The sequence below is a fragment of the Oncorhynchus keta genome, chromosome 26 (genome assembly GCF_023373465.1).
Source record: "Oncorhynchus keta strain PuntledgeMale-10-30-2019 chromosome 26, Oket_V2, whole genome shotgun sequence".
Lineage (NCBI taxonomy): Eukaryota > Metazoa > Chordata > Actinopteri > Salmoniformes > Salmonidae > Oncorhynchus > Oncorhynchus keta.
The window spans coordinates 45,645,697-45,669,389 of record NC_068446.1 but is presented as its reverse complement, the minus strand read 5'-3'; the positions used below and the strand labels follow the sequence as shown (position 1 = coordinate 45,669,389).

Genomic DNA, 23,693 nt, shown 5'->3' with positions numbered 1-23,693 from the left:
GGTGGTGGACCATTGTTGATACACAAGCTTAAAAAACCCCAGCAGCGTTGCAGTTCTTGACACACTCAAACCGGTGCGGCCATCTACATGTCTCCTCCCCTTCATCTACATGTCTCCTCCCCTTCATCTACATGTCTCCTCCCCTTCATCTACATGTCTCCTCCCCTTCATCTACATGTCTCCTCCCCTTCATCTACATGTCTCCTCCCCTTCATCTACATGTCTCCTCCCCTTCATCTACATGGCTCCTCCCCTTCATCTACATGGCTCCTCCCCTTCATCTACATGGCTCCTCCCCTTCATCTACATGTCTCCTCCCCTTCATCTACATGTCTCCTCTCCTTCATCTACATGTCTCCTCTCCTTCATCTACATGTCTCCTCCCCTTCATCTACATGTCTCCTCCCCTTCATCTACATGTCTCCTCCCCTTCATCTACATGTCTCCTCCCCTTCATCTACATGTCTCCTCCCCTTCATCTACATGTCTCCTCCCTTCATCTACATGTCTCCTCCCTTCATCTACATGTCTCCTCCCCTTCATCTACATGTCTCCTCCCCTTCATCTACATGTCTCCTCCCCTTCATCTACATGTCTCCTCCCCTTCATCTACATGTCTCCTCCCCTTCATCTACATGTCTCCTCCCCTTCATCTACATGTCTCCTCCCCTTCATCTACATGTCTCCTCCCCCTTCATCTACATGTCTCCTCCCCTTCATCTACACTGTCTGAAGTGGATTTAACAACATCAATAAGGGATCATAGCTTTCACCTGGATTCACCTGGTTTGTACAGACGGTGTATATTTCACATATATTCATCAAACACGGTGTGTTTTATTAAAGCTATAAGGCCTGTGGATTATTGTGATTCAACAGTTGTTTCTAAACATATAATTAGATGCATGTCTGTCTATCCTGTCTGTTATAGGTCCATAGAATAAAGGCTGTATGGTTCATATCATATTCATATCATATTCATATCATATATTCATATCATATTCATATCATATATTCATATCATATTCATATCATTATCGTATTCATATCATATTCATTTCATATTCATTTAATAGTAATTTCATATCATATTCATAACCATATAATATTCATATCCATATCATATTCATATCATATTCATATCATATTATTATCATATTCATATCATATATTCAAACCATATTCATATCCGTATCATATATTCATATCATATTCATATCATATATTCATATCATATTTCCATATAATTTCCATATCATATTCATATCATATTCATATCATATTATTATCATATTCATATCATATTCATATCATATATTCATATCGTATTCATATCATTATCATATATTCATATCATATTCATATCATATATTCATATCATATATCCATATCATATATTCATATCATATATTCATATCATATATCCATATCATATATTCATATCATATTCATATCATATTATTATCATATTCATATCATATATTCAAACCATATTCATATCCGTATGATATATTCATATCATATTCATATCATATATTCATATCATATTTCCATATCATATTCATATCATATTCATATCATATTATTATCATATTCATATCATATTCAAACCATATTCATATCCGTATCATATTCATATCATATTCATATCATATATTCATATCATATTTCCATATCATTTCCATATCATATTCATATCATATTCATATCATATTATTATCATATTCATATCATATATTCATATCGTATTCATATCATTATCATATATTCATATCATATTCATATCATAATCGTATTCATATTCATATCCGGCCCATCTCTTGGTAACCCACAGTGTAACCGGCATTGTAACGGCTGTAACTGAAGTTTGTCCAGTTTTCAGTTGGGAACTTCTCCATTTTCGTACTGATTGTGTTCTTTCTTGTGTGTGTGTGTGGGGGGTGGTATGATGAGATTGTTCTAGTTCTCTCTCTCTCTTATCCCCAGCCTCAGACAACAGTCAGCGGTTTCAGGAGACGTGTTATGCCTTTGCGTTGACGCCCCAGCAGGTCCAGCAGATCAGCAGCTCCATGTAAGACTGACCCCTATCTACACCACTAGAACACACCCCTATCTACACCACTAGAACACCCCCCTATCTAGACCATTAGAACACACCCCTATCTACACCACTAGAACACACCCCTATCTACACCACTGGAACACACCCCTATCTACACCACTAGAACACACCCCTATCTACACCACTAGAACACACCCCTATTTACACCACTAGAACACACCCCTATTTACACCACTAGAACACACCCCTATTTACACCACTAGAACACACCCCTATCTAGACCACTAGAACACACCCCTATCTACACCACTAGAACACACCCCTATCTACACCACTAGAACACACCCCTATCTACACCACTAGAACACACCCCTATTTACACCACTAGAACACACCCCTATCTACACCACTAGAACACACCCCTATTTACACCACTACAACACACCCCTATCTAGACCACTAGAACACACCCCTATCTACACCACTAGAACACACCCCTATCTACACCACTAGAACACACCCCTATCTAGACCATTAGAACACACCCCTATCTAGACCACTAGAACACACCCCTATCTAGACCACTAGAACACACCCCTATCTACACCACTAGAACACACCCCTATCTACACCACTAGAACACACCCCTATCTAGACCACTAGAACACACCCCTATCTACACCACTAGAACACACCCCTATCTACACCACTAGAACACACCCCTATCTACACCACTAGAACACACCCCTATCTAGACCACTAGAACACACCCCTATCTACACCACTAGAACACACCCCTATCTACACCACTAGAACACACCCCTATCTACACCACTAGAACACACCCCTATCTACACCACTAGAACACACCCCTATCTACACCACTAGAACACACCCCTATCTACACCACTAGAACACACCCCTATCTAGACCATTAGAACACACCCCTATCTAGACCACTAGAACACACCCCTATCTACACCACTAGAACACACCCCTATTTACACCACTAGAACACACCCCTATCTACACCACTAGAACACACCCCTATTTACACCACTAGAACACACCCCTATCTAGACCACTAGAACACACCCCTATCTACACCACTAGAGCACACCCCTATCTACACCACTAGAACACACCCCTATCTAGACCACTAGAACACACCCCTATCTACACCACTAGAACACACCCCTATCTACACCACTAGAGCACACCCCTATCTACACCACTAGAACACACCCCTATCTACACCACTAGAACACACCCCTATCTACACCACTAGAACACACCCCTATCTACACCACTAGAACACCCCTATCTACACCACCAGAACACACCCCTATCTACACCACTAGAACACACCCCTATCTACACCACTAGAACACACCCCTATCTACACCACTAGAACACACCCCTATCTAGACCACTAGAACACACCCCTATCTAGACCACTAGAACACACCCCTATCTAGACCACTAGAACACACCCCTATCTAGACCACTAGAACACACCCCTATCTAGACCACTAGAACACACCCCTATCTAGACCACTAGAACACACCCCTATCTAGACCACTAGAACACACCACTAGAACACACCCCTATCTAGACCATTAGAACACACCCCTATCTAGACCACTAGAACACACCCCTATCTAGACCACTAGAACACACCCCTATCTAGACCACTAGAACACACCCCTATCTAGACCACTAGAACACACCCCTATCTAGACCACTAGAACACACCACTAGAACACACCCCTATCTAGACCACTAGAACACACCCCTATCTAGACCACTAGAACACACCCCTATCTAGACCACTAGAACACACCCCTATCTAGACCACTAGAACACACCCCTATCTAGACCACTAGAACACACCCCTATCTAGACCACTAGAACACACCCCTATCTAGACCACTAGAACACACCCCTATCTAGACCACTAGAACACACCCCTATCTAGACCTCTAGAACACACCCCTATCTAGACCACTAGAACACACCCCTATCTAGACCACTAGAACACACCCCTATCTAGACCACTAGAACACACCCCTATCTAGACCACTAGAACACACCCCTATCTAGACCTCTAGAACACACCCCTATCTAGACCACTAGAACACACCCCTATCTAGACCACTAGAACACACCCCTATCTAGACCACTAGAACACACCCCTATCTAGACCTCTAGAACACACCCCTATCTAGACCTCTAGAACACACCCCTATCTAGACCTCTAGAACACACCCCTATCTAGACCACTAGAACACACCCCTATCTAGACCACTAGAACACACCCCTATCTAGACCACTAGAACACACCCCTATCTAGACCACTAGAACACACCCCTATCTAGACCACTAGAACACACCCCTATCTAGACCTCTAGAACACACCCCTATCTAGACCACTAGAACACACCCCTATCTAGACCACTAGAACACACCCCTATCTAGACCACTAGAACACACCACTAGAACACCCCCCTATCTAGACCATTAGAACACACCCCTATCTAGACCACTAGAACACACCCCTATCTAGACCACTAGAACACACCCCTATCTAGACCACTAGAACACACCCCTATCTAGACCACTAGAACACACCCCTATCTAGACCACTAGAACACACCTCTATCTAGACCACTAGAACACACCACTAGAACACACCCCTATCTAGACCACTAGAACACACCCCTATCTAGACCACTAGAACACACCCCTATCTAGACCACTAGAACACACCCCTATCTAGACCACTAGAACACACCCCTATCTAGACCACTAGAACACACCCCTATCTAGACCACTAGAACACACCCCTATCTAGACCACTAGAACACACCCCTATCTAGACCACTAGAACACACCCCTATCTAGACCTCTAGAACACACCCCTATCTAGACCACTAGAACACACCCCTATCTAGACCACTAGAACACACCCCTATCTAGACCACTAGAACACACCCCTATCTAGACCACTAGAACACACCCCTATCTAGACCTCTAGAACACACCCCTATCTAGACCACTAGAACACACCCCTATCTAGACCACTAGAACACACCCCTATCTAGACCTCTAGAACACACCCCTATCTAGACCTCTAGAACACACCCCTATCTAGACCACTAGAACACACCCCTATCTAGACCACTAGAACACACCCCTATCTAGACCACTAGAACACACCCCTATCTAGACCACTAGAACACACCCCTATCTAGACCACTAGAACACACCCCTATCTAGACCTCTAGAACACACCCCTATCTAGACCACTAGAACACACCCCTATCTAGACCACTAGAACACACCCCTATCTAGACCACTAGAACACACCACTAGAACACCCCCCTATCTAGACCATTAGAACACACCCCTATCTAGACCACTAGAACACACCCCTATCTAGACCACTAGAACACACCCCTATCTAGACCACTAGAACACACCCCTATCTAGACCACTAGAACACACCCCTATCTAGACCACTAGAACACACCCCTATCTAGACCACTAGAACACACCTCTATCTAGACCTCTAGAACACACCCCTATCTAGACCACTAGAACACACCCCTATCTAGACCACTAGAACACACCCCTATCTAGACCACTAGAACACACCCCTATCTAGACCACTAGAACACACCCCTATCTAGACCACTAGAACACACCCCTATCTAGACCTCTAGAACACACCCCTATCTAGACCACTAGAACACACCCCTATCTAGACCACTAGAACACACCCCTATCTAGACCACTAGAACACACCCCTATCTAGACCTCTAGAACACACCCCTATCTAGACCTCTAGAACACACTCCTATCTAGACCACTAGAACACACCCCTATCTAGACCACTAGAACACACCCCTATCTAGACCACTAGAACACACCCCTATCTAGACCACTAGAACACACCCCTATCTAGACCACTAGAACACACCCCTATCTAGACCACTAGAACACACCCCTATCTAGACCACTAGAACACACCCCTATCTAGACCACTAGAACACACCCCTATCTAGACCTCTAGAACACACCCCTATCTAGACCACTAGAACACACCCCTATCTAGACCACTAGAACACACCCCTATCTACACCACTAGAACACACCCCTATCTACACCACTAGAACACACCCCTATCTACACCACTAGAACACACCCCTATCTAGACCACTAGAACACACCCCTATCTAGACCACTAGAACACACCCCTATCTAGACCACTAGAACACACCCCTATCTAGACCACTAGAACACACCCCTATCTAGACCACTAGAACACACCCCTATCTAGACCTCTAGAACACACCCCTATCTAGACCTCTAGAACACACCCCTATCTAGACCACTAGAACACACCCCTATCTAGACCACTAGAACACACCCCTATCTAGACCACTAGAACACACCCCTATCTAGACCTCTAGAACACACCCCTATCTAGACCACTAGAACACACCCCTATCTAGACCACTAGAACACACCCCACCCCTATCTAGACCGCTGAGGACACACCCCACCCCTATCTAGACTGCTGAGGACACACCCCACCCCTATCTAGACCGCTGAGGACACACCCCACCCCTATCTAGACCGCTGAGGACACACCCCACCCCTATCTAGACCGCTGAGGACACACCCCACCCCTATCTAGACCGCTGAGGACACACCCCTATCTAGACCACTAGAACACACCCCTATCTAGACCACTAGAACACACCCCACCCCTATCTAGACCGCTGAGGACACACCCCACCCCTATCTAGACTGCTGAGGACACACCCCACCCCTATCTAGACCGCTGAGGACACACCCCACCCCTATCTACACCGCTGAGGACACACCCCACCCCTATCTAGACCGCTGAGGACACACCCCACCCCTATCTAGACCGCTGAGGACACACCCCACCCCGATCTAGACCGCTGAGGACACACCCCACCCCTATCTAGACCGCTGAGGACACACCCCACCCCGATCTAGACCGCTGAGGACACACCCCACCCCTATCTACACCGCTGAGGACACACCCCACCCCTATCTAGACCGCTGAGGACACACCCCACCCCTATCTAGACCGCTGAGGACACACCCCACCCCGATCTAGACCGCTGAGGACACACCCCACCCCTATCTACACCGCTGAGGACACACCCCACCCCTATCTAGACCGCTGAGGACACACCCCACCCCTATCTAGACCGCTGAGGACACACCCCACCCCTATCTACACCGCTGAGGACACACCCCACCCCTATCTAGACCGCTGAGGACACACCCCACCCCGATCTAGACCGCTGAGGACACACCCCACCCCTATCTAGACCGCTGAGGACCGACCCCACCCCGATCTAGACCGCTGAGGACACACCCCACCCCTATCTAGACCGCTGAGGACACACCCCACCCCGATCTAGACCGCTGAGGACACACCCCACCCCTATCTAGACCGCTGAGGACACACCCCACCCCTATCTAGACCGCTGAGGACACACCCCACCCCTATCTAGACCGCTGAGGACACACCCCACCCCTATCTACACCACTAGAACGTCTGTGTCGTCAGTCTCTCCTGCTGGCAGAAACAGGATGTGACTGGTTTCAATTTGTGTCATTTTCGATAGATATGTACAAAAGAAATACAGTTTTAATAAACTGCAAATCGATGCATGCAGGACACGTGATCCTCTTGTTAGTAACAATATTTGGAACTCGCATTGGATAATGGGATAACAATTCCTTCCCATTGGATAATGGGATAACAATGCCTTCCCATTGGATAATGGGATAACAATGCCTTCCCATTGGATAATGGGATATCAATGCCTTCCCATTGGATAATGGGATAACAATGCCTTCCCATTGGATAATGGGATAACAATGCCTTCGCATTGGATAATGGGATAACAATGCCTTCGCATTGGACAATGGGATAACAATGCCTTCCCATTGGATAATGGGATAACAATGCCTTCGCATTGGATAATGGGATAACAATGCCTTCCCATTGGATAATGGGATAACAATGCCTTCCCATTGGATAATGGGATATCAATGCCTTCCCATTGGATAATGGGATATCAATGCCTTCCCATTGGATAATGGGATATCAATGCCTTCCCATTGGATAATGGGATAACAATGCCTTCCCATTGGATAATGGGATAACAATGCCTTCGCATTGGATAACAATGCCTTCCCATTGGATAATGGGATAACAATGCCTTCCCATTGGATAATGGGATAACAATGCCTTCCCATTGGATAATGGGATAACAATGCCTTCCCATTGGATAATGGGATAACAATGCCTTCCCATTGGATAATGGGATAACAATGCCTTCCCATTGGATAATGGGATAACAATGCCTTCCAATTGGATAATGGGATAACAATGCCTTCCCATTGGATAATGGGATAACAATGCCTTCCCATTGGATAATGGGATATCAATGCCTTCCCATTGGATAATGGGATAACAATGCCTTCCCATTGGATAATGGGATATCAATGCCTTCCCATTGGATAATGGGATAACAATGCCTTCCCATTGGATAATGGGATAACAATGCCTTCCCATTGGATAATGGGATAACAATGCCCCCCATTGGATAATGGGATATCAATGCCTTCCCATTGATAATGGGATAACAATGCCTTCCCATTGGATAATGGGATAACAATGCCTTCCCATTGGATAATGGGATATCAATGCCTTCCCATTGATAATGGGATAACAATACCTTCCCATTGGATAATGGGATAACAATGCCTTCCCATTGGATAATGGGATATCAATGCCTTCCCATTGGATAATGGGATAACAATACATTGGATAATGGGATAACAATGCCCCATTGGATAATGGGATATCAATGCCTTCCCATTGGATAATGGGATAACAATACTTCCCATTGGATAATGGGATAACAATGCCTTCCCATTGGATAATGGGATATCAATGCCTTCCCATTGGATAATGGGATATCAATGCCTTCCCATTGGATAATGGGATAACAATACCTTCCCATTGGATAATGGGATAACAATGCCTTCCCATTGGATAATGGGATATCAATGCCTTCCCATTGGATAATGGGATAACAATACCTTCCCATTGGATAATGGGATAACAATGCCTTCCCATTGGATAATGGGATAACAATGCCTTCCCATTGGATAATGGGATAACAATGCCTTCCCATTGGATAATGGGATAACAATGCCTTCCCATTGGATAATGGGATATCAATGCCCCCATTGGATAATGGGATAACAATGCCTTCCCATTGGATAATGGGATAACAATGCCTTCCCATTGGATAATGGGATAACAATGCCTTCCCATTGGATAATGGGATATCAATGCCTTCCCATTGATAATGGGATAACAATACCTTCCCATTGGATAATGGGATAACAATGCCTTCCCATTGGATAATGGGATATCAATGCCTTCCCATTGGATAATGGGATAACAATACCTTCCCATTGGATAATGGGATAACAATGCCCCCATTGGATAATGGGATAACAATGCTTCCCATTGATAATGGGATAACAATGCCTTCCCATTGGATAATGGGACCATTGGATAATGGGATAACAATGCCTTCCCATTGGATAATGGGATATCAATGCCTTCCCATTGGATAATGGGATAACAATGCCTTCCCATTGGATAATGGGATAACAATGCCTTCCCATTGGATAATGGGATATCAATGCCTTCCCATTGGATAATGGGATAACAATACCTTCCCATTGGATAATGGGATAACAATGCCTTCCCATTGGATAATGGGATAACAATGCCTTCCCATTGGATAATGGGATATCAATGCCTTCCCATTGGATAATGGGATAACAATGCCTTCCCATTGGATAATGGGATAACAATGCCTTCCCATTGGATAATGGGATAACAATGCCTTCCCATTGGATAATGGGATATCAATGCCTTCCCATTGGATAATGGGATAACAATACCTTCCCATTGGATAATGGGATAACAATGCCTTCCCATTGGATAATGGGATATCAATGCCTTCCCATTGGATAATGGGATAACAATACCTTCCCATTGGATAATGGGATAACAATGCCTTCCCATTGGATAATGGGATAACAATGCCTTCCCATTGGATAATGGGATAACAATGCCTTCCCATTGGATAATGGGATAACAATGCCTTCCCATTGGATAATGGGATATCAATGCCTTCCCATTGGATAATGGGATAACAATGCCTTCCCATTGGATAATGGGATAACAATGCCTTCCCATTGGATAATGGGATATCAATGCCTTCCCATTGGATAATGGGATAACAATACCTTCCCATTGGATAATGGGATAACAATGCCTTCCCATTGGATAATGGGATAACAATGCCTTCCCATTGGATAATGGGATATCAATGCCTTCCCATTGGATAATGGGATATCAATGCCTTCCCATTGGATAATGGGATAACAATGCCTTCCCATTGGATAATGGGATAACAATGCCTTCCCATTGGATAACAATGCCTCCCATTGGATAATGGGATATCAATGCCTTCCCATTGGATAATGGGATAACAATGCCTTCCCATTGGATAATGGGATAACAATGCCTTCCCATTGGATAACAATGCCTTCCCATTGGATAATGGGATAACAATGCCTTCCCATTGGATAATGGGATATCAATGCCTTCCCATTGGATAATGGGATAACAATGCCTTCCCATTGGATAATGGGATAACAATGCCTTCCCATTGGATAATGGGATAACAATGCCTTCCCATTGGATAATGGGATAACAATGCCTTCCCATTGGATAATGGGATAACAATGCCTTCCCATTGGATAATGGGATAACAATGCCTTCCCATTGGATAATGGGATATCAATGCCTTCCCATTGGATAATGGGATATCAATGCCTTCCCATTGGATAATGGGATATCAATGCCTTCCCATTGGATAACAATGCCTTCCCATTGGATAATGGGATATCAATGCCTTCCCATTGGATAATGGGATAACAATGCCTTCCCATTGGATAATGGGATAACAATGCCTTCCCATTGGATAATGGGATAACAATGCCTTCCCATTGGATAATGGGATATCAATGCCTTCCCATTGGATAATGGGATATCAATGCCTTCCCATTGGATAATGGGATATCAATGCCTTCCCATTGGATAACAATGCCTTCCCATTGGATAACAATGCCTTCCCATTGGATAATGGGATATCAATGCCTTCCCATTGGATAACGGGATATCAATGCCTTCCCATTGGATAATGGGATATCAATGCCTTCCCATTGGATAACGGGATATCAATGCCTTCCCATTGGATAATGGGATAACAATGCCTTCCCATTGGATAACGGGATATCAATGCCTTCCCAGCTAGTTATGGTTATTTTCTGCTCGCTGCCAGTTGCTCTCCAAAACACTGTCAACCTTCTCACCTAAACCGTCTCTCTGTCTCTACAGGGACATCTCTGGGACCAAGTGTGACTTTGCGGTGCAGGTTCAGTTAAGGTAAAAGGCTCTCCTGTCTTCTTACAGAGCAAGTATTCACACCCCTTGGCTTTTTCCACATTTTGTTGGTTTACAGGCTGATTTTTAAAATGGAGGGGGGGTTACTGCTTAACACACAATAACCCATAATGTCAAAGTGGAATTATGTTTTTTAAAACTTTTACAAATGATTTAAAAAAAACATGTAAAAGATTAAATATATTGAGCCTATAATTATTCAACCCCTTTGTTATATCAAGCCTAAATAAGTTCGGTAGTAAACATTTGCTTAACAAGTCACATAAGTTGCATGCATTTTAAATGAACACATCCTCTCTGTACCCCCACAACTATCTGTAAGGTCCCTCAGTTGAACAAACACAGATTCAACCACAGACCAGGGAGGTTTTCCAATGCCTTGCAAAGAACACCTTACAGGCATTTGAATATAACTTTGAGAATGGTGAAGTTATTAATTACAGTTTGGATAGTGTATCAATACACCCTGTCACTACAAAGATACAGGCGTCCTTCCTAACTCAGTTGCCGGAGAGGAAGGAAACCTCACAGGGAATTCATCATGATGCCAATGGTGACTTTAAAACCGTTACAGATTTGAATGGCTGTGACAGGAGAAAACTGAGGATGGATCAGCAACATTGTAGTCACTCCACAATACTAACCTAAATGACAGAGTGAAAAGAAGGAAGCCTGTACAGAATATATTTTTTTCAAAAGCATCCTGTTTGCAAAAAGGCACTAAAGTAATACTGCAATTAACTTTATGTCCTGAATACAAAGTGTTATGTTTGGGGTCAAGTCCAATACAACACATTACTGAGTACCACTCGCCATATTTTCAAGCATAGTGGTGGCTGCATCATGTTAAGGGTATGCTTGTAATTAAGGACGGGGGAGTTTTTCAGGATAAAAAGTAAATGGACTGGAGATAAACACAGGCAAAATCCTAGAGGAAACCCTGCTTCAGTCTGCTTTCCACCAGACTCTGGGATTCACCTTTCAGCAGGACAACAACCTAAAACACAAGGCCAAATCTATACTGGAGCTGCTTACCAAGAAGACAGAGAATGTTCCTGAGTAACCAAGTTACAGTTTTGACTTAAATCTACTTGAAAATCTAAGACGTGAAAATGGTTGTCTTGCAATGATCAACAACCAATTTGAAAGAGCTTGAAGATTTTGTTAAAGAATAATGGACAAAATGTTGCACAATCCAGGTGTGTAAAGCTCTTAGAGACTCACCCAGAAAGACTCACAGCTGTAATCACTCTTAGAGACTCACCCAGAAAGACTCACAGCTGTAATCACTCTTAGAGACTCACCCAGAAAGACTCACAGCTCTTAGAGACTTACCCAGAAAGACTCGCAGCTCTTAGAGACTCACCCAGAAAGACTCACAGCTGTAATCGCTCTTAGAGACTTACCCAGAAAGACTTGCAGCTCTTAGAGACTCACCCAGAAAGACTCACAGCTGTAATCGATCTTAGAGACTTACCCAGAAAGACTCACAGCTCTTAGAGACTTATCCAGAAAGACTCACAGCTGTAATCGCTCTTAGAGACTTACCCAGAAAGACTCGCAGCTCTTCGAGACTCACCCAGAAAGACTCACAGCTCTTAGAGACTTACCCAGAAAGACTCGCAGCTCTTAGAGACTCACCCAGAAAGACTCACAGCTGTAATCGCTCTTAGAGACTTACCCAGAAAGACTCGCAGCTCTTAGACTCACCCAGAAAGACTCACAGCTGTAATCGCTCTTAGAGACTTACCCAGAAAGACTCACAGCTCTTAGAGACTTATCCAGAAAGACTCACAGCTGTAATCGCTCTTAGAGACTTACCCAGAAAGACTCACAGCTCTTAGAGACTTACCCAGAAAGACTCACAGCTGTAATCACTCTTAGAGACTTACCCAGAAAGACTCACAGCTGTAATCACTCTTAGAGACTTACCCAGAAAGACTCACAGCTGTAATCGCTTTTAGAGACTTACCCAGAAAGACTCACAGCTCTTAGAGACTCACCCAGAAAGACTCACAGCTGTAATCGCTCTTAGAGACTTACCAAGAAAGACTCACAGCTCTTAGAGACTTACCCAGAAAGACTCACAGCTGTAATCACTCTTAGAGACTTACCCAGAAAGACTCACAGCTGTAATCGCTGACAAAGATGCTTCTACAAAGTATTGACTGAGGGGTGTATGGTGTTAGATGTAAATTAGATTTCTGTATTTCATTTGCAAAAAAAAATAAGCATGTTTTCACTTTGTCGTTATGGGGTATTGTGTGTAGATATTTTTTTGTGTATATATATCATCTCCCAAAGACAGAAAATATTTTGTTATGATCTTTTTTGGGGATCACTCTCTCTTTAAAAAAAAAAAAGAAAAGAAAGAAATATGACTGCCTGTCAGTTGTTCATTGATGTGTCTGTGATTTTTGAATTGGTTATTAATCTCTGTGGTATTCCTATCGATTTTATTAATCTCTGTGGTATCCTATCGATTTTATTAATCTCTGTGGTATTCCTATCAATGTTATTAATCTCTGTTATTGATCCGTGGTCCCAGGTTTTGTTTGTCAGAGACGAGCTGTGCCCAGGAAGACCATTTCCCGTCCAACCTGTGTGTGAAAGTCAACAGCAAACCCTGCAACCTCCCGGTGAGTCGGTCTGACAGCCGACTAACCTTTTCTACGGTGGCCAATCAAAAACCCATGTTTTGACCAATGGGTAAAAATGAATATGTTAATTATGTACATAATTCTCTAAGAAAAGCTGTGGGCCAAACCTCATGTCTCTATCATTATCCGTTCAAAGCATTTGACCCCTTTCGGATGGCCAAGATTACTGAGTAAATCAATGGATTCCTGGGGTTTTTTATTTTATTTTTTAAATAAGGAAAAATACAGAGACAACAAATCAAATGTATTTATAAAGCCCTTCGTACATCAGCTGATATCTCAACGTGCTGTACACTACATAAAGAGAGACCTAAGACAACAACACAACATGGTAGCAACACAACATGACAACAACATGGTAGCAACACAACATGACAACAACATGGTAGCAACACAACATGACAACAACATGGTAGCAACACAACATGACAACAACATGGTAGCAACACAACATGACAACAACATGGTAGCAACACAACATGACAACAACATGGTAGCGACACAACATGACAACAACATGGTAGCAACACAACATGACAACAACATGGTAGCAACACAACATGACAACAACATGGTAGCAACACAACATGACAACAACATGGTAGCAACACAACATGGTAGCAACACAACGTGGCAGCAACACAACATGACAACAACGTGGTAGCAACACAACATGACAACAACATGGTAGCAGCACAACATGACAACCATTGGTAGCAACACAACATGACAACAACATGGTAGCAACACAACATGGTAGCAACACAACATGACAACAACATGGTAGCAACACAACATGACAACAACATGGTAGCAACACAACATGACGGCAGCAACACAACATGACAACAACATGGTAGCAACACAACATGGTAGCAACCCAACATGACAACAACATGGTAGCAACACAACATGGTAGCAACACAACATGACAACCATTGGTAGCAACACAACATGGTATCAACACAACATGGTATCAACACAACATGACAACAACATGGTAGCAGCACAACATGACAACAACACGGTAGCAACACAACATGACAACAACACGGTAGCAACACAACATGACAACAACATGGTAGCAACACAACATGACAACAATGTGGTAGCAACACAACATGACAACAATGTGGTAGCAACACAACATGGTAGCAACACAACATGACAACAATGTGGTAGCAACACAACATGGTAGCAAGGAATACCCCCTGTATTGGACAAAAATGAATGGCATGTCATTGGCATCGGACAAACCATATACACATTGGCCAATACCACCCAATTCGGCGTTGATTCATCCAAAGTGTATTGCAAATGCCATATGGTAATTGCCAGTTGTAACACTTTAAAAATTCAACAGGGGGCAAATGCGCTCCACCGGGGTTTTTCATATGGATATGTAACCCAAATTAATGTCCAAAAGTAAAATTTTGAAAAAATGAACTTTTTTCAAAACTTATCACCCCTTAAAAAGTGCTTTCTGGACCGTTTTTCGAAATTCTTTCGATTTTTTTGTCAATTACACATGTGTAAGAACTGTATGAATATACTTTTGTCCAATTTTATTATCATAATTTTTTTAAAATTTTTTATATGCGCATAAGGAATATGTTTTGTCCAATTCCAATATGATTTCATAGGAAGTCAAAAGTCAAAAGTCAAAAATGTCAAAATTTTGTAAAAACTTCACACACCCATAAAAAGTGCTTTCTGGACCGTTTTCGAAATTCTTTCGATTTTTTGTCAATTACACATGTGTAAGAACTGTATGAATATACTTTTGTCCAATTTTATTATCATAATTTTTTTTTTTTTTTTTTACATGCGCATAAGGAATATGTTTTGTCCAATTCCAATATGATTTCATAGGAAGTCAAAAGTCAAAAGTCAAAAATGTCAAAATTTTGTAAAAACTTCACACACCCATAAAAAGTGCTTTCTGGACCGTTTTTCGAAATTCTTTCGATTTTTGTCAATTACACATGTGTAAGAACTGTATGAATATACTTTTGTCCAATTTTATTATCATAATTTTTTTTTTTTTTTTACATGCGCATAAGGAATATGTTTTGTCCAATTCCAATATGATTTCATAGGAAGTCAAAGTCAAAAGTCAAAAATGTCAAAATTTTGTAAAAACTTCACACACCCTTAAAAAGTGCTTTCTGGACCGTTTTTTGAAATTCTTTCAATTTTTTTGTCAATTACACATGTGTAAGAACTGTATGAATATACTTTTGTCCAATTTTATTATCATATTTTTTTATATATTTTTTTTTTAAATTGTGCATAAGGATTTTTTTTTTGTGGGCCAAATGACGTAAGAAATTTGACATGCTCAAAAATCCTGCAGAAATGCAAAATTGACTGGCCTGATGAACTCGGGATGGCCGGGCAGTGATAGTTGTTCCTTTCCATCACTCGTTGTGTTGACTTCATCATGTCCATTTTGTGATGTTTTTTCACTATATAATCATATTGCAAGTGCACGTGCATTTGCAATATGTTTCAATGTGCATTTACCATATGAAATTTGACCTTGCTCAAAAATGCAAAATTGACTGGTCTGATGAACACAGGATGGCCGAGCAGTGATAGTTGTACATTTCCATCACTCGTTGTGTTGATTTCATCATCTCCGTTAGGTGATGTTTTTACACTATAGAATCATATTGCAAATGCACGTGCATTGTTGTGCAACTGGTAACCCAAAATAAAAATATGGTTGTAAATGCATTTACCGGTCATTCTGATATTAATGCTCGCTATGGGAACACAGGATGGCCGGGCAGTGATAGTTGTACATTTCCATCACTCGTTGTGTTGATTTCATCATGTCCATTAGGTGATGTTTTTACACTATAGAATCATATTGCAAGTGCGCGCGCATTTGCAATATGTTTCAATGTGCATTTACCATATGAAATTTGACATGCTCAAAAATGCAAAATTGACTGGTCTGATGGACACAGGATGGCCGAGCAGTGATAGTTGTACATTTCCATCACTCGTTGTGTTGATTTCATCATGTCCATTAGGTGATGTTTTTCACTATAGAATCATATTGCAAGTGCGCGCGCATTTGCAATATGTTTCAATGTGCATTTACCATATGAAATTTGACATGCTCAAAAATGCAAAATTGACTGGTCTGATGAACACAGGATGGCTGAGCAGTGATAGTTGTACATTTCCATCACCTGTTGTGTTGATTTCATCATGTCCATTTGTTTATGTTTTCTCACTTTTGCAAAGTCACTGTGCATTTGCAATATGGTTCAATGGGCAGGTACCATCACAAATTTGTCATGCTATAAAAATCCTGCAGGAATGTGAAATTGACTGGTCTGATGAACACAGGATGGCCGAGCAGTGATAGTTGTACATTTCCATCACTTGTTGTGTTGATTTCATCATGTCCATTAGGTGATGTTTTTTCACTATAGAATCATATTGCAAATGCACGTGCATTGTTGTGCAACTGGTAACCCAAAATAAAAATATGGTTGTAAATGCATTTAGCGGTCATTCTGATATTAATGCTCGCTATGGGAACACAGGATGGCCGGGCAGTGATAGTTGTACATTTCCATCACTCGTTGTGTTGATTTCATCATGTCCATTAGGTGATGTTTTTACACTATAGAATCATATTGCAAGTGCGCGCATTTGCAATATGTTTCAATGTGCATTTACCATATGAAATTTGACATGCTCAAAAATGCAAAATTGACTGGTCTGATGGACACAGGATGGCCGAGCAGTGATAGTTGTACATTTCCATCACTCGTTGTGTTGATTTCATCATGTCCATTAGGTGATGTTTTTTCACTATAGAATCATATTGCAAGTGCGCGCATTTGCAATATGTTTCAATGTGCATTTACCATATGAAATTTGACATGCTCAAAAATGCAAAATTGACTGGTCTGATGAACACAGGATGGCTGAGCAGTGATAGTTGTACATTTCCATCACCTGTTGTGTTGATTTCATCATGTCCATTTGTTTATGTTTTCTCACTTTTGCAAAGTCACTGTGCATTTGCAATATGGTTCAATGGGCAGGTACCATCACAAATTTGTCATGCTATAAAAATCCTGCAGGAATGTGAAATTGACTGGTCTGATGAACACAGGATGGCCGAGCAGTGATAGTTGTACATTTCCATCACTTGTTGTGTTGATTTCATCATGTCCATTAGGTGATGTTTTTTCACTATAGAATCATATTGCAAATGCACGTGCATTGTTGTGCAACTGGTAACCCAAAAATAAAAATATGGTTGTAAATGCATTTAGCGGTCATTCTGATATTAATGCTCGCTATGGGAACACAGGATGGCCGGGCAGTGATAGTTGTACATTTCCATCACTCGTTGTGTTGATTTCATCATGTCCATTAGGTGATGTTTTTACACTATAGAATCATATTGCAAGTGCGCGCGCATTTGCAATATGTTTCAATGTGCATTTACCATATGAAATTTGACATGCTCAAAAATGCAAAATTGACTGGTCTGATGGACACAGGATGGCCGAGCAGTGATAGTTGTACATTTCCATCACTCGTTGTGTTGATTTCATCATGTCCATTAGGTGATGTTTTTTCACTATAGAATCATATTGCAAGTGCGCGCGCATTTGCAATATGTTTCAATGTGCATTTACCATATGAAATTTGAAATGCTCAAAAATGCAAAATTGACTGGTCTGATGAACACAGGATGGCTGAGCAGTGATAGTTGTACATTTCCATCACCTGTTGTGTTGATTTCATCATGTCCATTTGTTTATGTTTTCTCACTTTTGCAAAGTCACTGTGCATTTGCAATATGGTTCAATGGGCAGGTACCATCACGAATTTGTCATGCTATAAAAATCCTGCAGGAATGTGAAATTGACTGGTCTGATGAACACAGGATGGCCGAGCAGTGATAGTTGTACATTTCCATCACTTGTTGTGTTGATTTCATCATGTCCATTAGGTGATGTTTTTACACTATAGAATCATATTGCAAGTGCGCGCATTTGCAATATGTTTCAATGTGCATTTACCATATGAAATTTGAAATGCTCAAAAATGCAAAATTGACTGGTCTGATGGACACAGGATGGCCGAGCAGTGATAGTTGTACATTTCCATCACTCGTTGTGTTGATTTCATCATGTCCATTAGGTGATGTTTTTACACTATAGAATCATATTGCAAGTGCGCGCATTTGCAATATGTTTCAATGTGCATTTACCATATGAAATTTGAAATGCTCAAAAATGCAAAATTGACTGGTCTGATGGACACAGGATGGCCGAGCAGTGATAGTTGTACATTTCCATCACTCGTTGTGTTGATTTCATCATGTCCATTAGGTGATGTTTTTACACTATAGAATCATATTGCAAGTGCGCGCATTTGCAATATGTTTCAATGTGCATTTACCATATGAAATTTGACATGCTCAAAAATGCAAAATTGACTGGTCTGATGGACACAGGATGGCCGAGCAGTGATAGTTGTACATTTCCATCACTCGTTGTGTTGATTTCATCATGTCCATTAGGTGATGTTTTTCACTATAGAATCATATTGCAAGTGCGCGCGCATTTGCAATATGTTTCAATGTGCATTTACCATATGAAATTTGACATGCTCAAAAATGCAAAATTGACTGGTCTGATGAACACAGGATGGCTGAGCAGTGATAGTTGTACATTTCCATCACCTGTTGTGTTGATTTCATCATGTCCATTTGTTTATGTTTTCTCACTTTTGCAAAGTCACTGTGCATTTGCAATATGGTTCAATGGGCAGGTACCATCACAAATTTGTCATGCTATAAAATCCTGCAGGAATGTGAAATTGACTGGTCTGATGAACACAGGATGGCCGAGCAGTGATAGTTGTACATTTCCATCACTTGTTGTGTTGATTTCATCATGTCCATTAGGTGATGTTTTTTCACTATAGAATCATATTGCAAATGCACGTGCATTGTTGTGCAACTGGTAACCCAAAAATAAAAATATGGTTGTAAATGCATTTAGCGGTCATTCTGATATTAATGCTCGCTATGGGAACACAGGATGGCCGGGCAGTGATAGTTGTACATTTCCATCACTCGTTGTGTTGATTTCATCATGTCCATTAGGTGATGTTTTTACACTATAGAATCATATTGCAAGTGCGCGCGCATTTGCAATATGTTTCAATGTGCATTTACCATATGAAATTTGACATGCTCAAAAATGCAAAATTGACTGGTCTGATGGACACAGGATGGCCGAGCAGTGATAGTTGTACATTTCCATCACTCGTTGTGTTGATTTCATCATGTCCATTAGGTGATGTTTTTCACTATAGAATCATATTGCAAGTGCGCGCATTTGCAATATGTTTCAATGTGCATTTACCATATGAAATTTGAAATGCTCAAAAATGCAAAATTGACTGGTCTGATGAACACAGGATGGCTGAGCAGTGATAGTTGTACATTTCCATCACCTGTTGTGTTGATTTCATCATGTCCATTTGTTTATGTTTTCTCACTTTTGCAAAGTCACTGTGCATTTGCAATATGGTTCAATGGGCAGGTACCATCACGAATTTGTCATGCTATAAAAATCCTGCAGGAATGTGAAATTGACTGGTCTGATGAACACAGGATGGCCGAGCAGTGATAGTTGTACATTTCCATCACTTGTTGTGTTGATTTCATCATGTCCATTAGGTGATGTTTTTACACTATAGAATCATATTGCAAGTGCGCGCGCATTTGCAATATGTTTCAATGTGCATTTACCATATGAAATTTGAAATGCTCAAAAATGCAAAATTGACTGGTCTGATGGACACAGGATGGCCGAGCAGTGATAGTTGTACATTTCCATCACTCGTTGTGTTGATTTCATCATGTCCATTAGGTGATGTTTTTACACTATAGAATCATATTGCAAGTGCGCGCATTTTGCAATATGTTTCAATGTGCATTTACCATATGAAATTTGAAATGCTCAAAATGCAAAATTGACTGGTCTGATGGACACAGGATGGCCGAGCAGTGATAGTTGTACATTTCCATCACTCGTTGTGTTGATTTCATCATGTCCATTAGGTGATGTTTTTCACTATAGAATCATATTGCAAATGCACGTGCATTGTTGTGCAACTGGTAACCCAAAAATAAAAATATGGTTGTAAATGCATTTACCGGTCATTCTGATATTAATGCTCGCTATGGGAACACAGGATGGCCGGGCAGTGATAGTTGTACATTTCCATCACTCGTTGTGTTGATTTCATCATGTCCATTAGGTGATGTTTTTTCACTATAGAATCATATTGCAAGTGCGCGCGCATTTGCAATATGTTTCAATGTGCATTTACCATATGAAATTTGACATGCTCAAAAATGCAAAATTGACTGGTCTGATGGACACAGGATGGCCGAGCAGTGATAGTTGTACATTTCCATCACTCGTTGTGTTGATTTCATCATGTCCATTAGGTGATGTTTTTTCACTATAGAATCATATTGCAAGTGCGCGCGCATTTGCAATATGTTTCAATGTGCATTTACCATATGAAATTTGACATGCTCAAAAATGCAAAATTGACTGGTCTGATGGACACAGGATGGCCGAGCAGTGATAGTTGTACATTTCCATCACTCGTTGTGTTGATTTCATCATGTCCATTAGGTGATGTTTTTCACTATAGAATCATATTGCAAATGCACGTGCATTGTTGTGCAACTGGTAACCCAAAAATAAAAATATGGTTGTAAATGCATTTACCGGTCATTCTGATATTAATGCTCGCTATGGGAACACAGGATGGCCGGGCAGTGATAGTTGTACATTTCCATCACTCGTTGTGTTGATTTCATCATGTCCATTAGGTGATGTTTTTCACTATAGAATCATATTGCAAGTGCGCGCGCATTTGCAATATGTTTCAATGTGCATTTACCATATGAAATTTGACATGCTCAAAAAATGCAAAATTGACTGGTCTGATGGACACAGGATGGCCGAGCAGTGATAGTTGTACATTTCCATCACTCGTTGTGTTGATTTCATCATGTCCATTAGGTGATGTTTTTTCACTATAGAATCATATTGCAAGTGCGCGCGCATTTGCAATATGTTTCAATGTGCATTTACCATATGAAATTTGACATGCTCAAAAATGCAAAATTGACTGGTCTGATGGACACAGGATGGCCGAGCAGTGATAGTTGTACATTTCCATCACTCGTTGTGTTGATTTCATCATGTCCATTAGGTGATGTTTTTTCACTATAGAATCATATTGCAAGTGCGCGCGCATTTGCAATATGTTTCAATGTGCATTTACCATATGAAATTTGACATGCTCAAAATGCAAAATTGACTGGTCTGATGAACAAAGGATGGCTGAGCAGTGATAGTTGTACATTTCCATCACTCGTTGTGTTGATTTCATCATGTCCATTTGTTTATGTTTTCTCACTTTTGCAAAGTCACTGTGCATTTGCAATATGGTTCAATGGGCAGGTACCATCACGAATTTGTCATGCTATAAAAATCCTGCAGGAATGTGAAATTGACTGGCCCGATGAACTCGGGATAGCTGGGCAGTGATTCTGGTTCATCTCCATGGCTCGTTAGGGTTGATTTCAGAATGTCACTTTTGGTGATGGTCCCTCTCCGTTTAAACATATTGCTAATGTACAAAAGTCAACTAGCAAGTCAGTGTCCATCAGTCAATTAGATGTCATTTTGACACCAAACTGATACCAATTGACACCAAACCCACTTTTTCCAACTCATTTAGAAGCCAACTATCATATATGTCAGAGCAGGCCCATAATTCACAGCGCCTTTAGTTTAAAACATAATAAAAACGTAAAACACATAGTTACGTTCTAGCTGCGGGTCCAGGTCAGACATTATGTGAAGGCCTATGTGAGGCGACCCCGAATCCCGAGTTTCGCTCGATAGGTCCTTCGGTGCCCGAGTAAAACCCTAATTGGTGCTGAAAATCCACTTTTTCCATGCCTTGCTATGGGGTCCTTGAATGAGCGATCGGACCGAAACGTTGGGGTCCGTCTCTATGGGCCGAGCCGGTTCCAATGCACCTAGTCTTGTGTCTCTGAGACTTTTCTAAATGTCGCCATTTTCGTAATGGTCAAAATGAATTGAAATCATTGCAAATGTACGAGGCTATTTCTCGGTCCGAGAACCTTCTAGAGCCACCTAACTCACCACGCACTATCGACCCGAGGTCTAGAACAGGTTTCTAAAGTTTCGAACTCTAGGTCTGACGGTTCTTTTTAGCTCGAACAAAGCTAACTATTGGAGGCACTGTCTGTCTCTACAA

At 41.5% G+C, this 23,693-nt stretch overlaps 1 long non-coding RNA gene and 1 pseudogene across 1 annotated transcript; both read left to right on the top strand.

The window, feature by feature from the left end:
• The window catches only part of LOC127912183 (E3 SUMO-protein ligase PIAS1-like), an 89,432-nt pseudogene that overhangs the window by 44,075 nt on the left and 21,664 nt on the right, over positions 1-23,693 (top strand).
• Positions 16,543-20,665, top strand: LOC127912184 (uncharacterized). Its single transcript, XR_008081304.1, has 3 exons — positions 16,543-17,371; positions 18,538-19,320; positions 20,281-20,665. It is a non-coding gene; the product is annotated as an uncharacterized LOC127912184 (long non-coding RNA).